Source organism: Camellia sinensis, chromosome 7 (genome assembly GCF_055761805.1).
Source record: "Camellia sinensis isolate YWXY chromosome 7, ASM5576180v1, whole genome shotgun sequence".
NCBI lineage: Eukaryota > Viridiplantae > Streptophyta > Magnoliopsida > Ericales > Theaceae > Camellia > Camellia sinensis.
Genome location: NC_138967.1, coordinates 82,760,752 through 82,773,479, shown reverse-complemented (window position 1 = coordinate 82,773,479; position 12,728 = coordinate 82,760,752).

Below are 12,728 nucleotides of genomic sequence, written 5' to 3'. Positions count from 1 at the left end.
GCCACACCCTTCTCCGGCGCGTCCGGAAGCAACACACAAACCAACAGATTCCAACCGCGAGGCCAAAGAACCTTTACCCCACTATATATGCCCCTATCCAAAGCTCTAGGGGTATTGATCAGGAAAAAGCATTTGAAACCCCTGGAGCCAAAGCCATTACCGAATCCACTCCCTCCCTCTCATGACCCAGCAAAGTACTGTGCGTATCACCAACAACACGGTCACGACACCGACCGTTGTTACAGATTGCGTCATGAGATCCAGGATCTTATTGACAAGCAGGTGATCGCGCCTCCTGATAAACCCAATGTCACAACCAACCCTCTTCCACCACATAACCAAGCTCCTCCTCCCAATAGAATCAATTTTATCCAGACTGGGGTCGCATCTTACGATCCTAGCATCTATATTACGCCCACCCACCTACCCAAGCCGGAGGTGCTCCTCCCCGATTGCACTGACTTCTTGTGCATGGTGGACATCTCCAAAACCCAACCAGAACCGATGGTGGTGACCGTCGAAGATAGGGCAGGGCAGATTTTGGGAGAGAATGAGATTGTTGAATCTGGGACTGGACAGAGTTTTGCTGGGGGAGCCTATGATCCAAGCGAGTATATCCTATCAACGAGCCGAATTGGGCTAGGTATAGAATTGCCAGAGACAGGAGAGCTATGCATGATCCGAGGGGATGGATCTGGGCTATGGGTAGATGATCTGACAGCCGTAGAGGAGGACTTTGCCAACCTGCAATTTTTCGATGACCAGGAACTGGGGGATGCGTCAATCAACTGGTTCGATCATGAGGGATCAGTGGAGGCCACTAGATGGCTCGAGGATCAACCAGATGAAGTGGGGGATGCCCAACCAGAACAGGGCCCGGCAGGGGCAGAGGTATCAGCTGTGGCCGGAATGGCCGAAAGTCAAGTTGAATCGCCGGAGAGCGCCGGTGCTAAGAATTCCGCTCGAGACTTGGGCATTATGGATACAGGAATTGTTGAACAAACAGCTGTACTAATGCAGCTGGAACGAGAAAAGTTTGAGGAGGCTAAGAGAATTAGGAAAGCTAAAGGCCCTGAGGGGACCGAAAGTGCTGTGTGCACGAAGATAGAGAATGCTGCGAGCATGTGGACAGGGAGTACTGCGAGTGCAACTAAACCGGAGCCAGACAGGTGTCTGTTGGCTGCCGACGGAATGTGGTGGGAAGACGATGACTTATGTCTTGCCCACACGGATGAAGACTGGGGAAATAATCAACCGGATGACACTTGGTACCTCGATGAGGTTGACCATATGACGAGAAGTGGGCGGTATTTCAAACCCCCACACCTGGACCAACCCGAGGCATCCGGGAAGGACAGAGAAGCACAGAAACAGAAGGAGAAGCAGATTGAAGATGAAGCTGTGCTGAAACAGTTAAAAAAGATACAAGCAGACATCTCCATCTGGGGACTGCTAATGGCGTCACGAGTACATAGGGAAGCTGTCCAGTCTGCTATGGACAAGTCCAAACTCTCCATAGACACCACGCCTGAACAGCTGGTTGGGCTGGTTTTTCCGGGAGGAGGTTCCCCAGCATTAACCTTTTCGGACAAGGAGCTACCGCCTGAGGGCACAAATCATAACAAACCTCTCTATATTTCTGTGGAATGTAGAGATAAGTGGATACCGGTGGTACTTGTTGATACCGGGTCTGCAATTAATGTCTGCCCAACCAGAACGGCATATGCAATTGGGTTGAAGCCCGTGGACTTCGTCCCAACTACCCAAGTGATCAGAGCATACGACAATACCAGCAGAGAAGTGATGGGGACTGTTAAAATTCAAACCAAGGTTGGTCCAGGACAACACAACATTGAGTTTCGTATCTTGGACGTTCCCGCAACCTTTAACCTACTTTTGGGGCGACCGTGGTTGCACCAGGTCAAAGCAGTCTCTTCCACTCTACATCAGATGCTAAAGTACCCTCACGGGAAAGGGGTAGCGATCGTTTTTGGGAATTCATCAATCCATCCGCCGCCGGAAGTGTCCACACCTGTCTTGGAGATCGAGCACGGCACGGAGGATGTGTTTTTGTCGGGGTTCACTTTGGCCGAGGCTCAAGTGGTGCAGAATGTCATGGCTGTGAATGAGGGTATGTACGTTAGTGCTCAATCTATCTACCTCATGAACAAGCTAAAACATACCCCCGGGATGGGATTAGGGAGAAGCGGCCAGAAGGGCGTCTCAGTGTTGGCCGAAGTGCCACACAACCCTCAAACCTTTGGACTGGGTTATCTACCCACCAAAGAGGACTGGGTGAGGAAAGGAAAAGAAATGGCCGGAAGAGCCAGGGCAAAGAAGGCTGGGAAGCCATTTGAGTTAATGCATAGGCCCATCTGAGGTACCCTAAACGGACGCTTCGTCCGGGAGGGGGAAGATTTTCCATTCTGCGGCTTCCCAGAGCCATGGCTGAACGCGGAGAAGAAGCGCGTGCCTGGTTTTGAAATCTTCTTCGACATACAATTATCTGGGGATGACGTTGCCGAAGCGCAGACAGACCCACCAACTGAGGTTGAGCAGTGTAGAGCAGTGGATCCTGAGAGCACAGAGCTTGAAATGGGGGTAGCACTGGCGTGTCTACTATCAGATCCTCCGATCGACCAAGAGTGCTTGGGGGATAACTCTTCGGTTTCTATGATTGGAGATGAAATAGCTGCGGGCTTTCCAGCGCCGATCTTGGATGCATCTATCGCACCTTCTCTCATCTGGCAATATGAAGAAGGCTTTTTATCTAGCAGCTCCGGGTCAGGTAGTGAACCGGAATCTGATTCCACCGAATCTTGTGTGTCGGAATCAGATTACAGCTCGACTGAGTCTGAGTCCGGTATTCCTGGGGGTGATAACCCGGATGCCACAGTCCTGTCTAGGTCATCATTTTCATTTTCTTTTGAGTCTGTTGTAACAGAGGAATCTGATGGCTTGGAAATATTTAATGAGAATGATGTGGATGTGGTTTCTGAGTATTTTTCTGTGCCTTTGATTTATTGCTTAAATCAGGATTTTCAAAATTTTGATGAAAACAACGAGGAAGAAATTCCTCCAGTTTTGCAACGGTTAATTGATCAAGAGCAGGAAAGATTTGTTAAACCTTTAATGGATGAAATCACTACTGTGAATGTTGGTACTGAGAAGGACCCGCGGCTGGTCCAGATCGGGTCCACGTTGTCTTCGGAGGAGCGCGAGCGCTTAGTCGCTTTATTAAAAGATTTCAAAGATGTTTTCGCGTGGTCCTACGAAGACATGCCTGGAATCGATCCTGAGATTGTACAGCACCGGATCCCTCTTGATCCCGAGGCCTGCCCTGTCAAACAGAAACTCAGAAGGATCCGCCCGGACTGGGCCCTCAAGATTAAGGAAGAGGTCACCAAGCAAATTGACGCAGGGTTCCTGCTGGTATCTGAATACCCAACTTGGTTGGCCAACATTGTTCCGGTGCCAAAGAAGGACGGCAGAATTCGGGTCTGTGTAGACTTCAGAGATTTGAACAGGGCCAGTCCGAAGGACGACTTTCCCTTGCCACACATTGATGAATTGGTGGATTTCACGGCAGGACACGCCTTGCTTTCGTTTATGGATGGTTTCTCAGGCTATAATCAGATAGTAATGGCACCCGAAGACCGGGAGAAGACTGCGTTCACTACCCCGTGGGGTACATATTGTTATAGAGTGATGCCATTCGGGTTGAAAAATGCTGAAGCTACGTATCAACGGGCAGCAACTACAATATTGCATGATATGATCCATAAAGAGGTCGAGGTGTATGTGGACGACATGATTGTCAAGTCCAAAGAAAGAGAGGGCCACTACACCGCCTTACAAAAATTCTTTCAAAGGATCAGAGAGTTTCGGCTGCGACTGAATCCCCAGAAATGCACATTTGGTGTTACAGTAGGGAAGATGCTAGGGTTTCTGATTACACAAAGGGGCATCGAGGTCGACCCTTCCAAAATCAAGGCCATCTTAGAAATGCCACCACCAAGGACTGAAAAGGAGGTGCGAGGCTTTCTGGGTAAAGTGCAATTCATAAGACGGTTTATTTCTAAATTAACCTTGACTTGTGAACCACTTTTTGGTCTCCTGAAGAAAGGAAAGAAATTCCAATGGGACGGCCGATGTCAAGCAGCTTTTGAGCAGATCAAAGAATATCTACAGAACCCACCCGTGTTGTCACCACTAGAGCCGGGGAGACCGTTGATATTGTACCTTTCGGTAACTGAGACTACCATGGGCTGCATGCTCGCGCAGGAGTCAGAAGACAAAGTGGAAAGAGCCATCTACTATCTAAGCAAAAAGATGCTGGATTACGAGACCCGCTATACACCGCTGGAGAAGGCTTGTTTGGCCTTGGTATGGGCAACCAGGAAGCTACGGCACTACCTGTTAGCTCACTCTGTAATGTTGGTTTCACGATTGGATCCCATCAAATATCTTTTCGAGAAACCAGCACTTACGGGTAGGCTAGCTCGTTGGCTGCTGTTGCTCTCCGAATTTGATTTGAAGTATGTAACGCGCAAGTCAGTAAAAGGGAGAGCGGTAGCGGAGTTCCTTGCCGACCACCCGGTTGAGGGGGATGAAGCGGTTGAGTATCTATTCCTAGATGAAGCCATTCTGCACGTCGAAGATGAAACTTGGACGATGTACTTTGACGGAGCGTCAAACCAGTATGGGTATGGGATAGGGGTGTTGCTGATAGCGCCTGACGATTCCCGTATCCCTTTAGCATTCAAGCTCCAGTTCAAAGTCTCGAACAATGAGGCAGAGTATGAGGCATGTATTGTTGGCCTGGAAGCAGCCCTAGAACTAGGGGCAAGACGGTTGGACGTCATTGGGGACTCGAACCTTGTTGTGTCTCAAGCAAAAAGAGATTGGAAAGTCAAGGAGGAAAGGATGATAATTTACCACCAAACCTTGGATTTGTTAATTCCTCGGTTTGAGAAGCTAAATTTCACCCACCTCGTAAGGGAGAACAACAGGTTCGCAGATTCACTAGCAACTCTATCTTCTATGATAGACATCCCGTCCGGAGTCCGGATGCGTCCAGTCATTATTGATCAAAAGTTTGCGCCAGCATACGAGTCGATTTCCGCCATAGATGTGGTTCAAGACGGCAACCCCTGGTATTACGACATCTGGAACTTCTTGGAAAAGGAGACGTATCCACTAGGGGCAAATGCCAAGGATAAGAGGGCCATCAGAAGAATGGCTGCTCAGTTCATTATTTGCGGGGGAAAGCTGTACAAAAGGGGTCATCTGGGAATGCATAAGCTCTATGTAGAAGCTGAAGAGTCGAAGCGCCTGATGGAGGCCATCCATGGGGGGGAGTGCGGTGCACACATGAATGGAGTAATGCTGGCCAGAAAGATCCTCAGACAGGGCTACTACTGGTCAACCATGGAGGAGGATTGTATTAGTTTTGTTCGACGATGCCACAAGTGTCAAATTCATGCAAACCGCATGAACATCCCGCCGTCAAAGCTGTACAACATGACTTCACCATGGCCTTTTTCGGTTTGGGGAATTGATGTGATCGGAGCTGTTACCCCGAAGGGGTCAAACAGGCATGAGTTTATCCTAGTAGCGATAGATTATTTCACAAAGTGGGTCGAGGCCCAATCATACGCGGTGTTGAAGGCGTCGCACGTCGCAAAGTTCATCAGAAACAACATCATCTGTCGCTACGGGGTGCCAAACGAGATAATTTCAGATAATGGTTCCCACTTCAAGAAAGAAGTGATAGACTTGTTCGAAAAATACAATGTGGATTTCCATAAGTCATCTACATACCGGCCGCAGACCAACGGAGCGGTTGAGGCCGCCAATAAGAATATCAAGCATATACTGCAGAAGATGGTGGGAACCTACCGGGATTGGCCAGACAAGCTGCCATTTGCTCTGTGGGGCTACAGGACTTCAATCAGAACTTCTACTGGAGCAACTCCATATTCATTGGTCTATGGAATGGAGGCTGTTCTACCCATCGAGATTGAGGTTCCGTCGTTACGAGTATTGGCTGAATGCCAGATAGCCGAAGCAGATTGGCAGCAAGGCAGATTCGAAGAACTCATGCTCTTTGATGAAAGAAGACTGAAAGCACTGTACCACATCCAAGGCTATCAACGCAGAATTGCCCGGGCTTTCAACAAGAAGGTTAAGTCCAGGAATCTGAAAGAAGGAGATTTGGTGCTCAAAGACAACCGAGCTCCCATCCACGACCCAAGGGGCAAGTTCAAACCCAATTGGACTGGTCCTTACATCATCAAAGCTATCTGGTCAGGTGGAGCTGTGGTTCTGATGGATCTAGATGGCTTGGAGTTCTCACAACCGATCAATATGGACAAGTTGAAGAAATATTACCCATGAGAGGCTCGCTAGGCCGAAAACCCGAAAGGGCGACCTAGGCAAAAGTCAGAGCACAAAAAATTAGAAAATATAAAAACTGAGCTCGCAAGGTTGAAAACCCGCAAAGGGCGGCCTTGGCAAAAGTTAGAGCGCAAAAGGAGAGTGAAAATACTCGAGTGAACCTTGGCCTGAACTACGTAAGGCTTGATTCCCATCTTTGGGATACATAGGCAGCTTCACATTGAAGTTCAGCCATAAACTTTTCCCCGATCAACTCTGTCCATTTCGATCATCTCAGTCATCTTTATCCATCAGCATTTATCGCGATCTCCGGTACAGTGCTGTTCAAACTAGGGGCAACTTTCCGTTGCCGCGACGGTGCAAAGTTACTCAGACAAGGGGCAACTTTCCGTTGCCATGAAGTGCCGCATTGTTCTTCAGACTAGGGGCAACTTTCCAGTTGCAGGGATCTGGGGTTGTGCATCTCAGTGACAGATCTTCGGCGTGTCCAGTTCTGATCCACATCGAAAATAGTTTTGAAAAGTTTTGATAAAAGTCGACTTTGTTCAAATTAATCTTTTTACAACTAAGACCGTTTTTGGACCAAAGCGGAAAATTTTCAGTATCACAACTTTCAATTTCATTGATTTCAAAACTGAGTTCTCCTGCTCTTGCATTACAATCGAGGTTGCTTTTTTAGTACATTCATAAAGAAAACTTGAAAATGCTAAATAAGCAATAAATTTGGGGCATAGTTGAGTCAAGTATCTCTGCGTCCCCTCCCAGAGCTGGACGAAGCATCTGATGCCAAGCTAGGCCCAACCTGTGCCTCCTCGTTGAGCCAATCCAAGCACTCATCGGACAAAGTGCAACTGAAAGTGGAAGCAGGGGCTAGGAGCTCTCTAGTCCTCCATGCTGTAGCATATCGGGCAAGCTGTGCACCCCGGATCGGGAAAGCGGCTGGGTACTCAATCCCCTCCGGTGGGCAGGTCTGATCATGACCAAACTGACGCAGGAACCAGAACGGAAAATAGAATACGTAGTGGGTTAGACCAATCAATTGGATCCCAATCAGTCGAGACATACTATAGCTCATTACCGGGAGGTTGAGCCAAAGACAACGCCAAGCAATGCCGTCTGCGGACAAATTGCGCATCCAATCGAACCACCACCTTTCGTCAAGAGCATTGACTAGGCACTACCGAAAGAAGTAGCCTCAAGCTGAATAGGCCGGGCAAGAGTCCACAACCTGCAACTTGTCCATTAACCATACCTGGGGGAGGGATGGAAAATGAGAGAATAAAGAACAGAGAGATGTACGATGAGAGAAAAGTAAGACAAGGGTTTTGTGAGAAAAACCGAGCCTGAGGGTCGAGTGATGTGAGCAAATATATATGTAAGGTTGGGTGGGAAACATTACCTGCAGCAGCAGTGGACTCCCAGCAAACCTAGTCGCCTCCCGGCGATAGACAGAATCTAAGCCCATCAGTGTCTCGGCCAAGGTCATGGCAATACAGCTCTTTCCTTCTCTCAAGCCTTGGGCGACTTCAATCAGGCGAATGCTAGCGCCGCCGAAGCCCGAGGAAAGCAGAAAGTGAGACAACAAACACAAGCAGAGGGCGTGTTGCCGGAAACCCTGCCAATAATGGTCGCTGCAGTCACCGGCGTCGGAAAAACGGTGGATCAAGCCGAGGATGTCCAGTTCCCCACTGCAGATCAGAGATCGAGCGTCATGCGCCGTGAGCCCACACATCCGCCCTAAAGCCTGAGCATGGCCAAAACGGAGCTGGGGCAAGATCACTTCAGAGCATTCAGACTCCATCAAAACCTGAAAATCTTCGAAAGTGGGACACACCTCTTGGCCACCGAAGCTAAAAACGTGCGTCACTGGGTTCCAGAACCTTGCCGCGGCATGGAGAAAAGGGAGCTGTAGCGGAGTATGGCTCAACGTGAATAGTGCATTCAAGCCGAAACCCCGGAAGTTCAGCTTTTCCGAGCCATCTAGAGAAGAGATCCAAGATGCGAGATTTTCCGCGAGAAACGCCTCCATCTTTGTGTAAAACTAAGATGAAATGAATGTTCCCGAAGTTGAGGCTTTTATAGAGGCAAAAACACTATTCACGGGGACACGTGTCAAAAACCAGGTGGCTGCAGGAATAAGTGGCCGGCCGGCCACCTTTTCTGGCTGGCCGGCCATTCTCTTTTACAAAACTGGCCGGCCGGCTCCCTCTCTCCACAAAATTGGCCGGCCGGCTCCCAAAGGTGGCCGGTAATGCTGCAGTGTATCCCCTTGGCCCTGTTTTACCCTTCGAGGGAAAGTTTCAAGCATTTCCATGCAACGGGAGAGTCAAAGGCCTTCATTTCCCTCTGTTTCGGATGCGTTCCGGTGCCCAGATCGTCCGAAGTACACTCTCGAGTTGTTGTTTTGATTATCGAGTTGTTGTTTTGATTATCGAGTTGTTTGTCGAGCGAACGTGTTTCGTGTTTTCGAGTCATTACTTTCTGATTAAACAATCTTTGTTTTAAGTCTTGTTTATTTGTATTGTCAACGTTATTGCATTATGTTTATCGAGTTGTAAACTTGCTAAAGGTTCTGTTATATCTTAGTAAGTTGAGTTGCTTAGTTTGTTGCGTCGGTTCACTACCTGACTTGGTGATTACACAATGCACATTCCCATTCAATTTCATTTTTGTGCGAAATAAAATGATGCGATACGATGCTAAAAGTTTAAAATACAAACACCCTTTCAAAAGCTGTTTTATTCCATCATGCTTTACAACAAACAAAGGTACAAGTTTTACAAAAAATAAAACTGCCTAACAATGTGCAAAGTGATACAAACTACTAGCAAAAAGAAAAATAAAGCAGGAAACAGCAGCATCAATGTCCTTGGGAGCGGGAATGAGAAGCACTCCTCATCCTCTTTTGCGGGACAACCTCTGCACCATCATCATCATCTGAGTCGGAGCTGTCATCCTCAGGATCCCCCTCAGCCTCGCCTCTATTCCCCGAACCAAGACCGGAGCCCCCCTCCTCAGCAGATGTCTCTGACTGGCGGTCGGTAGCCTCCTCCTCCTCCTCAACATCCTCCTCCTCCTCATCAGGCTCCGCCTCTACAACGTGAGCCCTGCGTCTACGGACAGGCCCTCCTCGAGCTCCTCGAAAAGGCCTAGATGGCCCGGCTCCTCGGAAAGGCCGGGATGGCCCAGCCCCCTGGAAAGGCCCGGATGACCCAACTCCCTGAAAAGGCCCAGATGGCCCAGCTCCCCAAGGAGGCCCAGGTGGCCTGGCCTGCGGCTAACCGGACCATGAAGGCATCTGAAAACAAAGAGTTCAATTCAAATACATCAGTCCAAATATATACATCAGATGCAGATACAAGCAAAGGCTACGTGAAGTAGGTGCATGTAAATACAGTGTACAAGTGGGGTGTGTGTCAGATGTGCTCTACACAAGTAGTCTATCGATGCAGTAGGAATCAGCATGTCATCAGAAGTATGATAAATGCCAGAAAACTAAAAGGTACCTGAATGCCCGCGACAGACAACTGTGCCTCCCTACGCAGGACCATGCCCTCGAGTGTGGCCACCAGTCCAACCACCTCCTCCATGTACCCTCGCGGTGGCTGCAAATATGAGCTCATAATCATCAGTGAACAAAAGAATGTCTAAACATCTGAATGATGAATGAAAAACAGTGGAGCATACCAGCGGTGAGTCAGGATCAATGGCGTATCGATCACTGGGCATCGGAGGCTCTAGCGGGATCGGAGTCGGAGAAATAGCCCCATACTGCCACGCCATCAACTCAGTAGGCATATCTGGCCATCCAGGATGAGGATAAGTAGACGGAACCGGAGGAACCGGTCTACCCCCACCTCTAGATATACCAGCCCTACTAGTAGAAGGGGCGTCTGCAGCCCGAGCCCGGGCCTGGCCCGAGGATGACATACCAGCAGGCCTCGTCATCGGGGTACGGGCTCCCGTCAATGGAGGCATCAAATATATGTGACGGTAAGTGGCGTAGTCCCCCTCCTCAAGATATAGTAAAGCATCACTACCCAGCATGGCGCCGACTACCTCCGAGAAAGAGAGCCTGTCAGCAGTCCGCATACTGACTGGGGGTACTGCGGGAGGATCCTGAGAAAGATAACCCCATACCTGACGCAGAAAGCGTTCCCCCAGGAACCATGCCCTGCCAACCGGCCCTTCGAGCAGGACCCTATACTGGGAGGTGTCCGACCCTCCGGTATACTGAAGTCGGAGACCATCACCCAGGGGCGCCCAAGGCTGCCATGAGATCTGCGGATGATAAATGCATAAACCAATCAGAAATCGGGAATATACAGAGCAAATCAAAGATGAAAATGAAAGGAACTGAAAGTTCTGAAGTACCTCCGAATGCCGCACAGTGTCAAAGTACTGTCGCAGGTAAATGAGGGTCTCTCGGGGTCTCGGCCGGTGCGGGCCCTCGAACACTAGTGAATATGGGGTCATGGGGGCCCTGCCACCTCCAACTCTGGGGCTAATGCTGGGAAGTATACATAGACCCATAGCTGAGGAAAAGCAGTGCAGAATGTAAGTACAAAGTGCTGAGAGCAAAATACAGACTATAAAAGTGCGCTGTGAGTGCAATGTACAAGTAATGAAGAGCAGAAATGTAAATCAAGGGGACAGAAAAGTACCTCCCAGGCTCTCCAGTAGCCGCCAAGTAAATCTCCACGCCCGCGGGAGGTCGCGCTCATATAAAAGTAAAGGGTAGCCAGGCCGGCGCCACCCCAGTCATATCGACGGACCTGTGATAGGTCAACCAGAGCACTCAGCAGGTATAGCCCGACGGTGTTCCCTCTATCGGCGAACAGAGTAGTCCCGAAGAGGAACATAAGGAAACCACGGGCGTACTACTCCGTCTCCTCAAGAGTCTCGGGCACCATCTCCGCCCGTCGGAAGTGGGAAGAGAACCAAGTGTATCGGACTCTCCCAGAAACCCTGTCAACAGGCGGGCGAGCCCCCAATAGATACATCCAAGCGGCCTCCCACTCGCCCATATCCTCATCATAGGGGATGGGCCAACCCCCTATGTCCAGGCCGGTCAACACAGCGAAGTCTAGAGGGGTCATAGTCATGTCCCCGGTAGCAGAGAAATGAAAGGAGTTGGTGGTGTCCCACCATCTCTCTACCAATGCCGCCATCAGAGTCCTCCTGGCAGAGCAACGTGACAACCCAACGCAGAAGGCCCCGAACCCTGCCAAGTCTACTAAGTCTCGGACACCCTCTGGGAGCTCAGCGTACCAGTCCCGCGCGGCGATGGAACCATATCCCCGTACACTGCGAGAACCAACCTGCATTCAGAATGAATACATGTGTCAATAATGAAATGAATGGGCTGTGTGCCAATGAGATGAAATGGGCTGCGTGCCAATGAAATGAACTGGGCTGTATCAACACTTCCAAAGATAAGCATATGAGCTGTATCAACACTTCCAAAGATAAGCATATGAGCTGTATCAACACTTCCAAAGATAAGCATATGAGCTATATCAACACATTATCTGACAAGCATATGAGCTGTATCAGTGGAGTCCATCCCCTATCTCCTCCCAAACAACATCCGATTTAGAGGTCCATCCCCTATCTTCCCCTAAACCGTGGAGTACATCCCCTATCTCCTCCCACACACACAACGTATATACACAAAGGTCATATACACAATCAATCAATACATAACGTTAATGTATTCTATCAACCGTCATACTCTATGACATATCCAATTGATTAGTTTTAGTTTGCCTAATCATCATGCATTGTCTACAATAATCAAAACTACCCTCCAACGGTAGCCCAAGCAATTATTTCTAAACAGATAATAAAAACTCCAACAGATAAAATATCAATGTTTTCAAAAGTGAGCGATTAATAAATCTAACTCCACTATTCAACCATATAATGAACCAATTTCATTATTTCCAACTCAATTCCATAAAGTCACAATTTTCCCAAAATTAGGGTTTTCCACCCGATTCCCAAATATTGACCCAATGGTCCAAATATCAACAATCAATAACGATATCATTATTTTGAACCAACAATACACATTTTAGACTCAAAATAACAAATCATCTTTTAACATTTTGAAACCCTAAGTCCCAAAATTACCCAACTTCAACACTTTATCAAAACAACCAAAAATCTAGGTCAACGACCATAAGAGTGAGTAGGAATCCCTACCTCAAATTCGGAGCTCAAGGAAAGAAGGTGAAGAAACTCAACGTGCTCCAAAACTCAATATTCTCGGATCAATGTGTAGCCCTCGACGATCAACCCAACTTTTACAAAGGCCAAAGGAAAAG